Below are 13,978 nucleotides of genomic sequence, written 5' to 3'. Positions count from 1 at the left end.
TAAATAGGGGTACCAAGCAATAGGAAAGAAACCAGAATCAAACTACAACTCAAACTCCTAGAATCCGCGACTTACTATAAATAGTAAACTTCCTATTTATAGACGATCGTGATGTCTACTAGTGCGCAAGGTTTTCGGCCAAAAATAGTAAGTGTCCTATTTGGCTTCACCAAACCGTTCTCCTAATTATTCTAAGATCTTTTCACGTTGGGCGCAACTCCTAAAGCCCGACGGAAGAAGAGTTATAATCAAACTAAAACTTACTATTTATAGTAAAAACGAAATTAAAACAGGGAAACGACCATCGATCCAGGTGTTTTTTGCAATTCCGGGCTGCGCAACCCAGCATAGCAGGGTTGGTTGGCTTCCGTAGCTCGTTCTACCCTAAAATCATATATTTTACATCAGATAAACTCATTCCGGATTGCAAGATACGCCCGATTTAAAGTTCGATGGTCTGGATCACTTCTGTCGTCGACCGGACCTTTTCTGATCCATCTTGGCCATGTAACTGTCTGCGACCCGCTCTACATCAGTATGTATCTATAGAATTAGAAAATTGGGTATATATATCAACTGGGTAGGCAATGACATACAAGTATGCATCTAAGTATAGGGAATTGATATTCAGACCCAACCTGTTTGATATCCAGATCAAAATGTACAAGGCTGTTGGCTCAGCTAATTTATTTTTCTTTGGGCAGCATGATGTTTTAGTGACGGCTGCGCAGTCCATCAATTGCAACAGGTCTTGTGAGGACCTAAACGCAATAATCAAGCCAATCCAAAGCATATTTGGGCAACATCACAGTGAACAGTGGAGATGGGACATCCAACATCAACATGACACCGTAATAGCTTTTCGATTGGATCAGGTGCTGATTGTTTTGTATATTATGATGCTTTGAATCTTTAAGCATATGGATGATTTTTCCCCTTTGCTATATCTTAAGGTTATTTGTTTATTTATTTATTTATTTTTTAGATCGTCATGATGATTGAAATTTTAGAGTGTTTCTTGGATTGAAATAGAAAAATTCGTGGATCCCATTGTTTGTCATTCAATCCCTGTATCTTTTTTTTTTTTTTTTTTTTGTTTCTTTCTTTGTTTCTTTGTTTTTTGTTTTTGTTTTTGTTTTTTTTTCGTTTTGTTTTTTTTTTTTTTTTTTTTTTTTTTTTTTTTTTTTTTTTTTTTTTGCATATGTACTTATCTAGCTTCATCGTTAGTATTAGTGTTCTTGTTTATTCTACAATGAAATGTATTGACCAATTAATAGAACTACTGGTTGTCTGTCCGGCTGTACTGATTCCTTTGGAATTAAATGTACTTCTATGCTATAGTTTTTTATTTGCTTATGTGAAGATTATTTGTCGGACATTAGCTACTTATGTTACTTTAATGAGCAAGGACATTCTAGCAAAGTTGAGAGGTTTGGGTAAGTCTTGTTTTCTGTGTCGTGTCATTTGGATGGACTAGTGGAAGGGTTCTGATTTCATTGTGTTGCCATTTTCAAGTGGTGACACAATGATGGTTGCATTGCGAGGTCTAGAAAACAATGAAGGCTGACAACCATCTGTAAGCTGCAAATCTGGCATTATGCATGCACATCAATCTAGTCTGTCAAAATCTTGCCTCCAAATTTGCATTGATCAAACATCTTAATAATTTGATTATGCTGGAATTGGAACACAGTCCATTTTAACTTTAAACATTTATTTAAGCACCCAATGTGGTGGTCAAAATTGTTTCTTGGGATTGACCTGTGTATATGCTTGTAGATAAGATAACGTGGTGGTGAACTATCACCATCATCTTGCCCTTTGTCATGCACATTATATTTGTTACTTTGCAACTTCATTTCATATTCTGATCAAGCATATTGCTTCTCATAGCTGGGTATCATCTTCTTGTGAAGGGCACATCAGTTACCCTCTTCTGCATTTGGAATTTAGCTTATGGTCTACGGTTCCTGTATATTCCTGTGTTAAGCCATTCCTGATAAAACTTGCATCACACACAGTATTCCCAGATATTTGTTCACGCTTAGGCTATTGTTATGATACTTCAAAAAATAATTTGTTTTTTAGTAACAACAAATTTAGAGAAAAATTACGTTTATGAAAGCAAATTTCTAATTTCTAGTTTCTCTTTGTTGGATATCGGAGAGCGCACAGTTGAATGGTGTTGAAATGAATTCTGAAGTGATGAAGGAATTAATATGTTGGGTAGCTCTTTTTTGTGAAGTATAACTGGAACAAACCTTTCATGGTGCGAGCTGTAAGATGTTTTGCAGCATGGAAACCAAACACATAAGATTTGAATCCATATATGTGCAATGGAATGCCAGGTCTGTGAAAGTCTGTGATGTTATGCATCTGACCGTAGTCTACATTTAAAATTTACAAGTCTGTGAAAGTTCAATGCTTGAATATGGTCCTCCCTTACCGTTTGCGGTTTCCTGCGGCATTTGGCTGCATCAAGAGGATATGAGGATCGATATCGTGAGGTTTCTCATACAACGAGGAGCAAATGTAAACTGCATAGCTGAATCATTAGATAACTGATAACCTTTTAAGGTCTATTTGTTTGGGGGATCCCACCTAATCAGAATTTAATCTAATCCTGTTTTTGGTCGGCCCCATGCCATACACGTTGAATTTTCCACACTTAAGTGGCATTTCCCCCCTGCATAAATGCAATTAGTGAAGTTTTAGGAAATAAAAAATCTGACATAGAGGGCATGGGGCCTACCAAAATCAGTGTTAGGTTTAATCCCATTTAGTAGGATCCCCTACCCAAATGAACCCTAAGTTCTTTTGAGTGTCTAATTGCAATGAATTGGATGCTTCTGTTTTCTATCTTAGATTTTTTTTCCTAAATAGGAAAAATAGAGTTGTATCTTTATAAACAAACCTCGATTCTTACTCTTATTGCTTCATTTCTCATGCATCTCTCCCGTACAAGTATCCTTTCTTGGCGTGCAAATTGGTCAGGTTGGGTCTGACTGTGCAGACGATTTGGCTCGAAATCAAACTAGTCCACCCATTTGCCAAATTTTTAAAAACCATCCAATATTATCGCATGTGTGGCTCATGTGATGAGTTGACCAGTTTGATTTTTGTGTCAGGTCATTCACTATGCATATGATCTATTAGTTACGGCACACATGTCACGTTGGGCCGTATAGAGGTGTGTTGGTGAGGTTGTCTATGGATCGGATCTGGTCCGAATTCAATCCTACAAAACCGACACATATATAAAGATCCAATCCAATCCAATCCCATCCGATTTGAAATATATACACATATGAATTTTTTTTTCTTAACCTTTTAAATAAAACCCATAAAAGATCCCTCCCTCTCTCTCTCTCTCTCTGTTTTTTTTTTTTTTTTAATATAACATTGACATGAGTCAACACATCACAATGAGGTTTATCTAATATGAATGATCTTATATAGATAATCTTTGACTTGTTATTCATGATATGTCATTATTCTCTCCCATTGAATAAGACATCATTATATATATATATATATATATATATATATATATATATATATATATATATATATATATATATATTCTATTTTAAAATTATTGACTTTCTTTGTTTGATTTAGGTTGTTGTAGCTTCATCTTCCCATGAATCAATCCCTACCATTGATTTTCACTAAGGGTGGAAAGAAGCAAAAAGTGGTGAAGGCACAAGTCATTTAAGGTGAGGATGGAGAACGGGTGAGAGGGAGAGTGCCCTTGGGAGAGAGTTTGGCCGCGGAAATCCTCTTCGCAATATTTCACCCTCTTTGTCGCCAACCTCACCTTCGACACTACGAAAGATGACCTTTTATCACATTTTCAATAAATTTGGGAGGTTGTCGGGCGTTTTCCTCCCCAAGGATCGCTCCAGATTGAAGCCCCGGGGCTTTGCCTTTGTCCGATTTCAATATGAATAGGATGCCTTCAATGCAGCTCAATGCCTGAATAAGAGGAGAGTTGACGGTAGGATCATCTCTTTTGCCAAAGCCAAGAACCAGTCGGGCAACCCTAGCGCAGAGAAGGCCTGACAGGCCCCACTGAAGCCCCAAGCCGGCTCAGAATCCCTCCCGAACAGGGCACAGGTACCGCCTCCCATTCGACTAGGGCTGAAAGTTGGGCGGGTTCAACCTGACTGACCCGACATTGGGTTGGGCTGGGACAGGATATTTGGGGTCAGATCTTAAGCTTGGGCTATACAAACACCAACCCGATAAAACTTGGGTTGGGCTCAGGTTGAGGTCTCGGGTTGCCCGACCCAACCTGAACCCGATCAATATATAAGTTACTTATAAATTATAATTGAGTGTGGATCGTTTGTATCGAAGGCACACTAGTGATGTCGAGTCTCATTTGTCCAGGTCATTTCCAAGGACTCAAGCTAACAAGATATGCCAGATTTCTCTCTCCCAAATAGACTTCATGCTATGCTACATGACTTTTAAAGGAATAGTTGTCTTATATTTTAGCTTGTTTTTTAAAAGAAAAAATGAAGTTCTTTATAATGAATAATCACATATATAATTAATAAAATTATAGATACAAAAAATATGTCCTATATTGAAATATAATAAACTAATGTAATAATGAAAATATTAGCATGTACATACCCAACCAACCTGATCAACCAGACCGAGCCCGCTTGGGTTGGGCTTGGGTTGAGAATTCCCAACCCGAGATTGGGTTAGGTTGGGTTTGGGTTGAGGTATAGGAACCTTGGGTTGGGTTAGGGTTGAGCACCAACCCGACCCAACCCGCCTGACTTTCAACCCTACATTCGACTGGGCAATCCCACAACACTAGTCAAGAGTTGTGCAGAAGATTTGTTCACGGTTGTGGCAAATAGAGGGGAGGTGGAGAAATTGGAGGCTGGGCTTTCCTCAACCCTCATTGCCATTGCTTCAAAAGTATCCATCTCGATCTTGCACTTGATTGATTCTTTTCGCAACTCCACCTTCTCCTCCCTGCAAGTTGACTTCACTAGGATTGGCCCCAAACATTTCCTTCTTTGATTTCAATCTCGGCAGGAGATGGCCACCTTTGCGGCTGCCGCTCCTCTGCACTCAGATATGAGGCTAATAGATGTGGCTATCTGGTCGGTTGAATCCACTCTCTTGTTTCAGGGGATCTAGATTCATCTACTGGGGATTCCAGCCCATGCGTGGTTGGCCTCGGTGATTGAAGCTCTAGCAAGCACCTTCGGAGAGGTCGTGAAGATTGATCGTGCAACATTGCAAGGAACATTCCATGCATTTGCCAGAGTTCGGATCAAGCCCAAACAGGGGGCATGACCTTCACAGCCTGAGGTACTTGTTGGTAAGGGGGAAGTCTTTCCCTATCTATGTGGTAGTGGAGAGCCATTACTCTAGTGAGACAGCAACCAATCTCAGCCCGTTTGTTCATAGGGCGTAGGAATCCACAAAATCTTGGGTGGAAAGGGCGTTCCACTCGCCCAGGGACCCCCTCATTCCCCACCTCCCACATATTTGTGCTAATGCCTCTAAAGCCCCCACAACATTCATGCCTTTCCATTCACCCCAATCCCTTCCCTTGGTTATGAGTGGTGCCCAATCCATACCCAATTCCGCTACTAACCCCCTCAACCCCTCTCACCCGAGGGTCGTAGGGCTCTAGGCTCTTCCTGATAGGGGAGTGTCTACACTGCCCCAGCTAAGTATTCCCCATCCTTCACCCCCATCAGATGTGCTTCAGAGGGCCAGTCTCATGCTTCATCAGGCATGAATCCAGCAGGCCCAGCTTCTTCATCAAGCTCGGCCGGTTTCTAGGGTCTCTCAACACCCCAGTAGCCCTCTGCACAGAGCCTCTCAGTCATTCGAGAGAGAGAATTCAGCTCTTGCAGCTCGTGAGTCGATGGGTCATCGTCCCAGCTATTAGGTGACAGCCAAAGTTCGCTGAGGGGAGAGCCCCTAGTTGCAGTGGGGAGCATGTGTAGAGTCAGTTCCGTTTAGAATAAGGGTCCAGAGCAGCCACAATTGGGGCAGGATTAGAAGGAGATTCAGTCAACCCCCATAGCTAGCCTCTCCAGCAGCTAGTCGACAACTTGTCCAGGCAGATGATTCCCTGGTTAAGCTAGCATCCCGTGAGCTAAGAGGGTTTGTTCGCCGAACGAGAGCCAGATCGGTTGGATGCTCCCTTCTCAGGCCTGCAGTTAGCCCTCAGGACTGGCTATGAGACAGGGAGAATATCCAGATCAACATCCTGATTCCAACCAGAAAATGGCCCAATAGGGAGGGTCAAATTGGCGGAATATCAGGATTAGGGAGGTTAGGTCACATAGCTATGGACCTATCTCCTTGCTTCACCAACACCTTGTTGGATAAGGGGCTCCCAACCCCTCTATCCAGCCCTTGCTGGAGACAAAGGTCAGAAGATTGAGATCCTCCCATTTCTCCCATGCTGGAATTGTGCGTACAGGGGATGACCCAGTAGATTCAGGAGGATCCAGCTGCGATCGCAACCCCTAGCGGTGCCCCCACCCACTCAGCAGGTGCAACTAATAGTGCAGTTAAAGGGCGAAGGAAAAAGATGTTGAGCAGGAAAATACCAAGGCAGTTGGAAGACGGAGAGTGGGTTAATAGGCTCCGGAGACTAAAGCATCAGGCCGTGAACTCAGGCTGTGTAATAGATGGATAGAGCCCTGATTTGGAATGCCCATGGGGTAAGCAATGTGTCTTCCATCAGATCGCTGAGGAGATTGGTCAGGGACTTTAAACCCTCGCTGGTGACTGTTCTAAAGCCCATGCTACGCAAGGAGAGGCGTGTGGCCATAGGTTTGAAACTAGGCTTCCACTCATCCCTTTCCAATGGCGATGAGGGGGGTAAATTTTGGGTGTTTTACCTCAACCAATTAAATGTTTATGTTCAGTCCAAGTCTAACCAAATGCTCTCCGTGAGTTTGTCCGTGCAGAACTCCAGTGACAACATCCTTATATCCATTGTCTACGCTATTTGCTCTAAAATCAACCATAGAGCTTTGTGGCTTGAGATGGCTGACCTAAGAAAAGGCTTATCAATTCCGTGGGCAGTGGGAGGGGACTTTAATGCAATTGCGGGTGCATACGAGAGATTAGGGACCTGAAAGGGAGACAAAGCCAGCACGACATAATTCTCAGATGCCATACAAAATGCAGGCCTCCTTGATGCAGGTTATGTTGGGAACAAGTACACGTGGAGCAAGAACCGCTCTGGGTCTGCGTGAGTGTGGGCTAGGTTGGACAAGGTTCTTTTAAATGATAAATGGTCGGTGGCTTTTCCTGCATTCAGAGTGGAATATTTGCCCAGAGCTTAATCAGATCACGCCCCCCTTTTATTGTCTCTTTCGTCGAAACACCAGCCCATAATCAGACCATTCCGGTTCCTCAGAATGTGGACATTTCATGACACGTTCTAGCAAACCATCAAGAAGGCACGGGAGGGTGAATATTCTAATTAGGTAATGGTGAACGTTCAGCTCAAAGTCAAGAAGACGAAATAGCTGCTGAAAGTCTGGAATAAGGAAGTATATGGGAGCATCTTCCACAAGATCAAGGCAGTGAGGATGAGCTTCAGAACATAGAGTTTAGGTTGCAGGACTCTATCAGTGACGAGTTGATCTAGGAGAGTGTGTTAGTCAGACAACAGTTGGAGCATCTGGAGCACATGGAAGAGATTTTTTGGAAACAGAAATCGCGTATTCATTGGTTAGAGGAGGGGGAGAGAAACTCCAAACTCTTCCATGCGTCAGCCAGCGAGAAGATTAGGCGCTCGATCATCACGTCCATCAGAGACGCAGCGCGGAATACACTGTCCGATCTAAGATAGATCAAATTAGCCGCGGTGGAGTTCTTTAAAGACCTGTTCTCGACTGAGCCCTCTACCGGCCAAGACGTCTTCACCTCTACTATTCCCAGCTTATTGTCATAGCAGGAGGACGATGAGTTGATGGCCCCACCTTCCCTAGTCGAAACTCATGCGGCGGTGACTGCCATCCCGAAGGATGGAGCTCTATGCCCCGACGGATTCTCAGTAGCATTCTTTGTTGATTGCTTACCCACAGTGGGGCATGATGTCCACAAGGCAGCAGTGTTCTTGTTTGCTGGGGTTGAGCACTCTAGGGCCTTCTTAGCGTCCCTAATCTGCTTAATCTCCAAGTCCTCCTCAGCCCAATCATTCGCAGATTATCGCCTTATCAGCCTATGCAACGTCATCTACAAAATAATAGAAAAAAATCCTAGCCACTAGGCTGAACAAACTTCTCCTTAAAATGATTGCTTGTGAGCAAGGGGCCTTTGTAAAGGTCGATCTATCACAGAGAACATTGCGCTAGCTTAGGATGCTATGCGAGACCTCAATAGAAAGGTTAGGGAGGGCAACACAATCATCAAGCTAGACTTAAAGAAAGCCTATGACAGGGTGGACTGACATTTCCTCAAACAAGTGTTAGTTAGATTCTGTTTCAGTGAGAGATGGGTGGCCTTGATGGAAACTTGCTGGGCTAATAACTAGTTCTCAGTTCTTATTAATGGGGAAGTGGCGGGATTCTTCAGATCAACCAAAGGGCTGAGAGAAGGGGACCCTTTTTCTCCCGAACTCTTTATCCTTGTAGCCGAAGCTTTCTCTCGGAGCTTCAAAAACCTGGTTGTTCATGGCGGGTGCCATCCCTACAAGTAGAAAAGGGGCAACCCTCTTCTCACACACTTGCTGTTTGTGGATGACACCTTGTCATTCGTGAACGGTAGCAGGGCCGCGCTCAAATTAATAAAGGAATTTCTGGCGTCCTATCAAGCGGCCTTGGGCCAGAAGATCAACAGTAGCAAGAGCAGTTTTATTTGTTCAAACAGGTTGTCTGCAACCAAAGTTTTATCCTTTGTGAAAAGTTGCTAAATCAACAACATTACTTGCTGTTAATGAACTGATTTTCTTTGTTTTTCTTAGTAATTTTTAGAAATTTGGTTTTAATAGCAATTCATTATCAATTAATATGCTTGCTTAGATTCTACTCCGTTTTATTTCCAATTTTTTAAAAATAATGTATGCTATTAATTAGTATTTTGAATACATGAATATTAAATGATATGTTATTTGTAAATCTATCCTTAAAAAAATTAAATTAAACATATGACCAACCTGTTCAAATTTATGAGATTCGGCCGAGTCACCAGGTCAACTTGTTTAAGTCTTGACTCATTGGTCAACCGAGCTGAGTTAGAATTCCTGGTTATCAAACAATGTGTTGACTAATAGACCCAATATTTTTGTTAGTTTTGGTATGAGTGGGACACCTTTTTTTGGAGATCAAGGCTGTTCATTTGTTGAGGGCAGCCTTTGGTGGGTGATGCTTGCTGCAAATGACACCCCTGTTGGACAATTCTAGCCATCTGATCGTCGGCCTTAAATGCATGGTTAAAAATAAGATATTTCCCATCCACAGTGGGGTCCACCAGGTGGATGATCTGGGTCACTGAAAGCTGGATCCGTGCTAGAACTCCGCTTGTTTGTATATCATTGTGTGATATTATCTTTCTACTCATGATTTTTTTCACCCCTTCTATTTGTTCCTCGGACATGGTCATCTCTAACAAGTAGTGATTTTTCTCTTTCACGGATGTCTGATTAATCTACGCAATTATGTGAATATTGGTCAGGGCCCATACTACTGTGGTGCTGGTGCTGACAAAGCATTCGGCCGTGACATAGTGGATTCCCACTACAAGGCCTGTCTTTACGCAGGCATCAACATCAGCGGCATAAATGGAGAAGTCATGCCAGGCCAGGTGAGAATCCATTTCACCCATCCTTTTCTTTAACAGATTTGGTCTGCTTGCATCTCTTCATTATTCGATGCAGTTCTTGAACTTTGCTTCTCATGCAGTGGGAATTCCAAGTCGGCCCCGCCGTCGGTATCTCTGCCGGTGATGAACTATGGGTCGCTCGCTACATTCTTGAGGTAAATTGCAGATGCCCACATGGCAACCTGGTTCTTTTACTGTCTAATACGAGATTCCCATGTGTGGTAGTCCCATTCCCATTGGTCATATGGTTCGGCAACCACACAATTCATGGGGTGGCCCATTGTTTCCGGGTTTGGTCTTGCACAAGTAATAATTATTCATTTAAATGTAGTTATGGTGTAATTCTAAAAAAACAGACAGGCATTCCTACTATATATATGTTTCCTGTCTCCATTTTCTAAAATTAGTCTCAAAAAGGAATTGTACCAGACATGATTCCTACAACCTGTTATGGGATTCCTACTGTATATATGATTCCTATAAGATGGAATGTTGCTTGTGTGAAATTTTTAAAAGAATCATAGTATATGTATGATTCATATGTTCTCTTTGCTATGTAAACAGAGAATTAGAGTCCATGGCTGTTGTGGAGACCTTAATTTTGATATATATATATATATATATATATATATATATATATATATATATATATATATATATATATATATATATATATAGGGCTGAAAAGGGGAATTACATGGAATGTCTTGCTTATTTTAAAAGAATCTATATATGTATGATTCTACGTTTCGTAAAACTAGTCGTAAGATTATTCTCTTTGCTATGTAAACAGAGGATTACAGAGATTGCTGGCGTTGTTCTCTCATTTGACCCGAAGCCTATCCAGGTAAATTTATTTTTAGATGCCATCTATCTTTTTTTTTTTTTTCATTGTTTTACAACTTGTTGTGGTTCTCTTTGTATTTTGATTCCATTCATAGGGAGATTGGAATGGAGCTGGCGCTCATACGAACTACAGGTAATATAGTTGTTTTATGTGGAATGAGAAGAGGATTCCATTCATTCCATGTTTCTTGGTAGCAACACCAAGAAATCCTTCTCTTTTTAAGTATCTTTATGATCCAATTCCAGACCTTTGATTTGATGGACCTTACCATGGATGGAGGATGGTCCCAAAAAATTTCTAGATTGGAGGATCATAGCCATTTAATCGTTGGCCTTTTTCTCCACCCAATGTGGAATAATTTTACTTACCTGCCTGTTTACAGGCCTGCAGATTGAAGGGGTTAGGATTGTTTTGTTGGGTGGATTTTTGGGGCATGGGCTATCTTCCATCCATAATGGGGCCTATCAGATCAATTGTCTTGACTAACAGCCATGGTCCCCACACGTACCTACCAAATGCCACCCACAAACACTATCCTAGATCACATACTTATTTTCAACTGATTTGGAACAATTTGAACTTATTTGGAGTGAGTCTTGTTTTTTTTTTTTTTGGGGGGGTTCAGCACCAAGTCGATGAGAGAAGATGGCGGTTATGAAGTTATCAAGAAGGCAATTGAAAAGCTTGGGCTGAAAGCACAGGGAACACATTGCTGCATGCCTATGGCGAAGGCAACGAACGGCGTCTCACTGGACGGCATGAGACTGCTGATATCAATACTTTCTTATGGGTATCCCTTCCACTTCATTCAATCCAAGACATGTTCTAAATACCAATGTCTGGAAAACGCATATTCATTTTTCGTTTTGCTTATTGTGATTTGTGCAGGGAGTTGCTAACCGTGGTGCTTTCATTCGAGTCGGTCGAGACACAGAGAAAGCTGGCAAAGGTGAGGGTTCTTTTAAGCTTTAATCATCATCTCTTTTGCTGTTTTCCAAATTCCGCCATTTGGGTATGTTTTCCAAATTCCGCCATTTTGGATGGCTGATCAGTTTCTCTTGAGCTGTTTTTTCTATTTCTTAATTGGACAATCTTAACCATCCCATATCAGCTGTTGTCCATTTATGGCCACCAATCGAATGTTTAGGACAATCGAATAAATGCAATCTTCGGGATATATTCCATCCAAAATGGCACCATCATTTGGATTGCTTGCCCTCACCATGGATGGATCTTCAGGATGTATTCCGTCTCTAGTCCATTTTGTTTTAATTTGAACTGTTGCTGTATTTTCTTCTTTGGCCATCCATCATTAAAACAATCAAAGGGTCATTAGTCAATTCTCCCATTTGGGTCAATGATTTGGATGGCCTGGATTTCATATTACATGTATGCATGTGCGCTTCAGATGAGTTGTTGCCATCTAAGAAATGGTGGAAAGCCCATATCAGTGTAGTAGACCTTTTATCTTTCAAATTCAATTCATCAATCGGCCTAAAATGATTCGGTCTTATGATGAAGGGACTAAACATGTTGTGATGATCTTGCAGGCTATTTTGAGGACAGGAGGCCCGCCTCGAACATGGATCCCTATGTGGTCACTTCCATGATCGCAGAAAAGACGATCCTGTGGAAGCCAACATAAGCTAAACATGGGTAGATTGGCCACATCCCCATTCTTTGTGGGGCCCGAATTTCCATTGGTTTGAGATCTTCCAAATGCATTTAGGATCTCTAATCATCTATTCTCATTGAAAAATTGCATGTGGTGGACGTAGTGTGTTTTTACTAGTCTTCCTTGTCCTTTTGTTTTTTTGAGGTTGTAGAGAGGCAGGTGAGAGAATGCCTCATGTTGAATAACACATTAGTAACAGCTAATAAATTCAAAGTCTTCAAAGTCTCCTTTTCTTGTATGGAAAAAAAAAAAAAACAAAAACTAACGTTGTTGAATCTCCATCACTGTCTGATCTGGAGCCCACCTCGTCTTCATGAGCGAATCAGATTAAGTGGAAAGAAAGAGCTCTTTCATGTCTGCAAGAGTATGATTTCATGATTTTTGGAAATTCCAGGGCTGTGGTGGCCCAAGCCATATGTAGCCATTTTTTAAAGGCCCGTTTGGATGGCACCTAAAAAGAAACATTAGGTGCCTAAACTACATTTTTCAGCCAAACCCGAGTCTTTATTCTATTACGGTCTCCATCTGCTTGGCAAAATAGGATATGGATTGGCTACTCCCCCCTGCCACCAGCCCGGTGGCTGGTGGTTGGTGCTATGCGGGCCCCACCATGATGTATGTGTTCCGTTCATCCATTTTTACATATCATTTTAGTCTTGATCCCGAAAATGATAGGGATGTAAATCTCAGGTGGATTACACCACAGGAAAACAATAGTCATTGGATAATGGATATCCACCTTTATAATCCTCTTAGGGCCCACTGTCCTGTTTATTTGACATCCAATCTGTTGATTAGGTCATACAGACCCAGATGAAGGTAAAAAACAAAGATCAGCTTGATCCAATACTTTTATGGCCCCAAGAAGTTTTTCATGGTTGACGTTCATTCAACACTTTTTCCTGTAATGTGGTCCAATTGAGATTGGGATATACGTCATTTTTTGTCTCATACCATAAAATGATCTAGAAAAATAGATGGACGGCATGGATGAAACACATACATCATGGTGGGGCCCACAGAGCACTTCTCGTTGGGTCCACCAAAAAAGTTGGCGTGGAAATCCCTTTTGCAAAAGTGCATCCAAGCGGGATTGGGGAAATTGGATTGCGTCAGGCCGCCATGATTGTACGCTGTTTATCCACGCCGTCCATCCGTTTTTCCAGCTTATTTTAGGGGTTGAGCCCAAAAATCCAAAGCTCAAGTGGACCACACCACAGGAAACAGTGGGAATAATGATTTCCACCGTTGAAACCTTCCTAGGGTGATTTGTCATCTACCTCTTCATAGGGTCGGGAAAACACAAACATCAGCTTATCCAAAACTTCTGTGGCCCCTGAGAATTTTTCAATGGTAGAAGTTCAATTCACACTGTTTCTGTGATGTGGTCAGCTTGGGCTTTGAATATGCTTCGTTTTTAGATCAAACCCTAAAATTATCGGGTAAAATGGATAGATGGAGTGGATAAAGTACATAAATCACGGTTGGAACCGCAGAGTTTACTCACTAGGCAATTCGTTTCCTTTCGGGTTTGAGTACTACCCCCAGCAGGCCAAGCCCGAGGCAGACGGTCCTCTCAGGGGTTACACGAGGCCCACCGTAATGTATGTATTTTATCCAGACCGTCCATG

Source organism: Magnolia sinica, chromosome 7 (genome assembly GCF_029962835.1).
Source record: "Magnolia sinica isolate HGM2019 chromosome 7, MsV1, whole genome shotgun sequence".
Taxonomy (NCBI): Eukaryota; Viridiplantae; Streptophyta; class Magnoliopsida; order Magnoliales; family Magnoliaceae; genus Magnolia; species Magnolia sinica.
Note: the sequence above shows the minus strand (reverse complement) of the source record.